We start from the raw sequence: 6,000 nt of genomic DNA, 5'->3' as shown, positions 1-6,000 counted from the left end.
AAATGGTTGAGTATATATAAATATAACATACCATATTCAAAAAATATTCTTCATATCCAACTAAAAGGTTTGCTCTTTATTTTTTCGAATTTATCAAACGTATCTATCTTTGTGGTTTAGGATTCTTTTGCTTATTTACAAAACTTGAAATATCATGTAATGTGGATTTCATTTTAGGCTCCAGGGAGAAAATCTGGTGGTAAATAAAGGGAATTGCGAGCCCATAACCAAATATTCCAAGCACGAATATTGTGTGTCTGTTATTCTGCGTCCTTCGTAAATCACCAAACGAATCAATTCTACGCCATTTTAAGACAAGTCGTGCACAGCGCATAGCAATATCAACATAATGAGAAAGGCTATTTCTCCCGTGAGAATAATTGTATTGTATACATATTTACCCTAATGATAGTATGATGGCTTCTTAGGAGATTTTCCTAGGACGAATATTGTGTGGCTTTTATTCCGCGTCTTTCGTAAATCACCAAACGAGACAATTCTACGCCATTTCAAGGCAAGTCATTCTCAGCACATACATGTACACAACAGCAACATAATGAGAAAGGCTATTTCTCCTGTGAGAATAAGTGTATGGTATACATATTTACCCCAATTATAGTATGGTGGCTTCTTAGGAGATATTCCAAGTATGAATATTGTGTGTCTGTTATTCCACGTCTTTCGTAAATCACCAAACGAGACAATTCTACGCCATTTCAAGACAAGTCGTACACAGTGCATAGCAACACCAATAAAACGAGAAAGGCTATTTCTCCTGTGAGAATAAGTGTATCGTATACATATTTACCCCAATGATAGTATGATGGCTTCTTAGGAGATATTCCAAGTATGAATATTGTGTGTCTAATACTGTCTATTATTCCGCATCTTTCCTGAATCACTAAACGAGACAATTCTACGCCATCCATCACCACCGTGTATCTATACCTACCCACCCCTCACCAACATGTATCCCTACCCGCCCACGCATCACCATGTATCTGTACCAATCATAGACTCGATTATTTACAGACCGTCATTTAGGTGGAATTTTGCTGAGTGTGGGGTTAAACAACAAACAAACAAACAAACAAACAAACAAACAAACATGTATATACTAGTCTACAGTTTCCAGTTCTTGGTGGGTGACTGATAGTTTAACATGTAGCAAGCAATATCTATATCCAACCCTTTGTCCCTGAATATGTCTAAAGCTATCTGCATCCTTGGCCCTCCAGCGATGAGACCAGGTTATGGTCAGTGGAATGTGATGCCTGTTTAACAGTAAAGGTCATCTTCACTTTTGTTTCAACACTGTCTGCCCCTTGCCATGCCTGCATGTGGCATGTAAAAACATGGCATGGTCCACAGTTGCTGACAGTGTCAATATCAGATAAACCCATCCATTGATAACCTGTGTAACACTGTATGTATTTGAACAAAGTCTTGAAACTGTCCAAATTACAGGTGTGGTTGTGTTTTGATATTGTGTATGTAAGTTATCTGAATAGTGACATTTTGATTTATATCAGTGTTATAATATGTGGGGGTTCCGGGTTAGAATATAGATCCCAAACAACCAACGTTTGTCTCAAGGGGATCTGGTGGTCAGGCTCAGTGACTTGGTTGAATACATGCCCTTGTATCTCAATTAAGTGGATCAATGATCATAGTGTCGATCACTGGATTGTCTGGTCCAGATTCGATTATTTACAGATGGTCGTCATATAGCAGGAATATTACTAGATGTGTCATTGAAAAACATCCACACCAACCTGAAATAGCTATAAAAATATAACTTTCGGCACATATCTGCAAGAACACACATCATCAATTGTATAAATTATATACGTTTCTTTATAGATAAACGTGTTTATCATATAATGGGTAGGTTACTCGGCAGGATAAAGCCAATGCGGATAGAGATGCAACTATCAAAGGTCAAGTAGGGACTACTTTCACTGTTTATAAACAAACATGGCGTCGTGAATGCAAACATATGTAAGTTATACTGGACCTAATTCAATACAATTTACAAATAAAACTGTCATTTGTAGGTATAACATGTTTTCACATATATTTAGCCATAACTTAAATATGTAATTCCACCTTACTTATATTTTAAGTTCAAAAGAATTTACAAAATCTATACTGGCTAGCGACCAGTTATCGCTGAGGACCAATTATGTCCAGCTTCGATTTTTGGGCGCATGAATCTCATTTCACATTTCCTCGTTTACGTTTACATTAGAAGGGAGAAATATATTTTCGAAAATGATGAACAAAACGGATCTTGTGAGAAATTTTAACCCCCCCCCCACCAAAAAAACAACACCCCACCATATTCACCTTGTTCAAATACAACTCGTGACTAATTCATGCCAAAATATAAATCAAACAACACCATGATGCACTTTCAGCTCTGTCATTGCTTTCTATCTGTCTGTCATTTCTTCCCCAAAATACAATTCTGAAACCTTATCTGAGCTATATTTCCAAACATGCATAACCTCTATATATAGTGTATATAGTGTATATAGTGTTAAGGATATGAATGTGTGTAGATCAAATTTGGGGAATATTGGTCTTTGTCAGTTTGCAGATGTCACATTGATAATAGCATCTCTTATTCATGTTGATGAAACAAAGAAAAGTTAAATGCAATACCAGAGATTTGTTTTACTGAAGCTCTGCGCGTGATCACGTGACACATGCTGTTAAGACAATGGCGATAACTGGTATGTGAGTCGACTATTTCAACTGTTTGATTCACTATCGTAGCATTATAATGAATCTTATTTCACGGACAGAAATAAGCACATTTTTTCATAGTTTCACAAAAATTAGAGTTATTGGTACAGCCAACTTTGTACACTGAATATGTCAGAAATAACATGAAAAAAATGTCGAGAACAGGTTGGTGACCAGTATCAGATTTTGTCATTTAAAGCATAATGAAACAGGCTTGTGCTGGAGTATGGTAGAAGATGTGGATTAGAGAGTTTGAAACGTTTTTACGAAATTGAGTTCCAGAATTATGGGGAGAGCATTGGGACATGCTAGAGTATTTGTTTCGACTTTCCCCTCACTGGTTGTGTTGTGTCCAGACAACATGGTTGTATATTGCAAAGTTTCTGCTGTCCATTGTATGTACCAGTGTGTCATGTCAGTTTCAACCATGAACTGCAAATGGGGCACCAAGTTGGTATGTAAGATTTAGGCTGTATATTGCACATAGTTGAAAGCCTGACAAAGTAATAATGTATCTACAATATCCAGCTAAACTTTGTTGTCAACGATTCAGTTACCTTCACAACTACTGAGTCACCGTCAACGTCTCACAAATGAATCAACTCTAATGATTGAAATAGCAATGTAGGTTGAATAACGTTTAATCTAAACACAACAGATGACGTGACTTTATTGTATCGGGAGATCGTAGGTCGTGGTTCGATCCCCTAGCTGTGTCACACTGACACCAAGAGACATGGTACTTGTTGTTACCCTGTCTGCTGCTCGGCATTACTGGGACTCAGTGGACAGCTCAGAGTCAGCATACTGTGTCCGAGGACCCGTGAACCTCCGGGTTAGAATAGGTCTTCAGCAAATCCATGCTTGTGGTAAGAGGTAAGAGGCGAGCATACTAATTCGGTAAAATGTTACATCCACAGAACTGAGAATCAAAGATACAGTGTTCCCTTGCTATCGCTATTGCGCCCCTCTCGGTTACAGTGCACGGTAATGCATGGCTCCATTATTTATTTACATATTTTATTTGATCAACTCAAGTTTTTCACTGACACAATGTTTTTCCCTCCATCTAAAAAAACATTATCAAACATTATAACATGATCACCGCAAGCATGCACGTAACACCGGAAATACCAATGTATCCTAAGAAATCTGCCGGCGAAATTGTGTGTAATGGAACGGCAACTACGGTCACATTATTGCTATTGACGCCATGATACCAACTTTATACATATATCATAAATGCCATACTTTGACTTGTTAAAAGTAATATTTGTTGTGGTTTGACCTGTGTGTCAACAAAGTTTTTGTGATCGAGAGAGTGTGAGCTTCGAGGGTGACTGGTGTATTCAAATGAAATATTTCATCAAAGCTAGGTCTGCATGAGATCTACCTTGCATTACAAATTCCAAGAAATGTAGTCAACTGTCCGTCATTCCATTCCCCAAAAGTATGTGCCATATATGGAAGTGTTACTACGATTGATCAATGAAACAAGCCCTAGTTTACATTGTTGACCTGCCTGACATCAAAATGTCTGAATCCGATTGGTTGACAAAGTAGCTGTATGCAAAGTAGATTGCCACTTCCGGTTTGTCTGAGGTCCACTTCCGGTGTGTCTGCAATCCACTTCCGGTTTGCCTGATGCCCACTTCCGGTTTGCCTGCAATCCACTTCCGGTTTGCTTGCAATACATTGTGCTACATTGTGCAACATTGTGTAACATTATCCAGAGCAAAACGGCCAATCAGCCTCCCTACATACCCCACACGAGTTTTAGTCACTTCTTCCATTTATACAAGTTAAATACTGCACAACAGTTTCAATGTGACATTTAAAGAGCAATGTGACATTTTAAGAGAAGTCTGTCTTTAGTCAATTATGCACTATACTAATACAACTTAGAGCGCTGCCTATGCATTTACAATGCATCGCTTCTCTTACTTAAAGCAAAGCACAGCACAGATGAACACAATATTACTAATGTGTCAGGAGTTACATAGTTATTCATACAAAATGTTTGATTCAATATGGCCAATCAAACGCAATTATTATTTTATAGTTCAAAAAGTGCGCTGAGAAATGGTAAGATCTATATAAATATCACGTATAATATTTCACAAATATTTTTCATACCCAACGAATAGTGTTGCTCTTTCTGTTTTCGAATGAACCAATAGTTTCTGTCTTTGTGGTTAAGGCATCTTTTGCGCATTTAGAAAACTGCAAATGTCATGCAACGTGCAGCGTACGTATGCCATTCAATTCTAGGCCCCAGGAGAAAACCTGCACTGGTGGTTAACAGGGTTGCTGCCTGCTTATAACCTGCAAACAAATTAGCCCATGGCCAGACAAACGATCTTGTACACACATAAGCTAGAATGTGTTATTTTACAGCGCCAATGTGTCCGCCAGTAATCTTATCAATCTCGCGCTATATCCGAAGATTTTATTAATAGAAAGGGTGTTTTCCAGACGATTCACACCCATCTGAAAATCCCATTTGGGCTACTTTGGGGCCCTTTCGGAATTTCTCATCCCTCCAGGTTCGGTCCGCAGTATCTTGCCACAGCTCACTTTGGCTCAGGGGCACCCTGATTGGGTGCAAACCCCCTTTTTCGGAGGAACTCTTTTTTTAAAGAACTTCTTACTAATTGCATGAACCCCGAACTCAACTCTCACCCTTCAACCCGTGCCAATCCAATCGCTCACTTTTCATCGCCCGACTAATCGCTTTCCTCCCTTTTCGTTCTTTTGGCTCGATTATTCAGGCCCCGCTTTTACCCCGCTTCTGCCCCGCTTTTACGCCCAAAGTTACGGCTTCGCTTTCGAACACAATGTCGTAACGAATATTCTCAATTAACTTGTCTTGTCATTTTCTTCACATTTTGCTTATTAAAAAATATAATAAAACATTTAAGATATATTGAGTCTACTTCTAGTCATTTTACTTCTTGCACGTGCGTGCCATATTTATTTCTTGCTTTTCTTGCCATTTGGTGTTCTTGCCCTTCAATGCAGATTTAACTCTCTTTCCAATTGTCACACCATTTATTTTACACACCATCTGTTGATTAATTTACCTTCACATCTTCTGTTGTCTCTAAAACAAATTATTGCATTATGATACTCTATTTTTCACTGGAACCAATATAGAAGTGACTGAGCTAAAATTTATCGTCAAAATTATTTCAGCCATAAAGCAACTCCAATGTAGGAAATATCTTATATTCATCATACATGTAGTTC

This window comes from Haliotis rufescens, unplaced genomic scaffold (genome assembly GCF_023055435.1).
Source record: "Haliotis rufescens isolate VD_foot unplaced genomic scaffold, xgHalRufe1.0.p SCAF_5, whole genome shotgun sequence".
Classification (NCBI taxonomy): domain Eukaryota; kingdom Metazoa; phylum Mollusca; class Gastropoda; order Lepetellida; family Haliotidae; genus Haliotis; species Haliotis rufescens.
Note: the sequence above shows the minus strand (reverse complement) of the source record.